General features: G+C 55.3%; 1 protein-coding gene across 1 annotated transcript in view; it reads left to right on the plus strand.

The window, feature by feature from the left end:
• Window positions 1–226, plus strand: part of ETH_00041705 (FF domain-containing protein, putative) — a gene marked incomplete at both ends in the record, with an annotated part of 3114 nt that overhangs the window by 1434 nt on the left and 1454 nt on the right. The gene's annotated exons all lie outside the window — the stretch shown is intronic.

Raw genomic sequence — 226 nt, forward strand, 5'->3', positions numbered from 1 at the left:
CTTCTGCTGCTTTTCATTCCTGCTGTTGCTGCTTTTGCTGATCTTCATGTCTGCTGCTGCTGCTCCTGCTGCTGTTCTTCTTCTGCTGCTGCACTTCTGCCGGTACTTCCTGCTTTTCTGCTGCTTCTGTCTGCACTTCTGCTTCTGCTGCTGCTGCTCTTCTGCCGCTGCCCTCTACACTTCTGCTGCTGCTGCTGCTGCTGCTGCTCTTCTGCTGCCGCTCCTG

This window comes from Eimeria tenella, genomic scaffold (assembly GCF_000499545.2).
Source record: "Eimeria tenella Houghton genomic scaffold, Eth_scaff1779, whole genome shotgun sequence".
NCBI classification, from domain to species: domain Eukaryota; phylum Apicomplexa; class Conoidasida; order Eucoccidiorida; family Eimeriidae; genus Eimeria; species Eimeria tenella.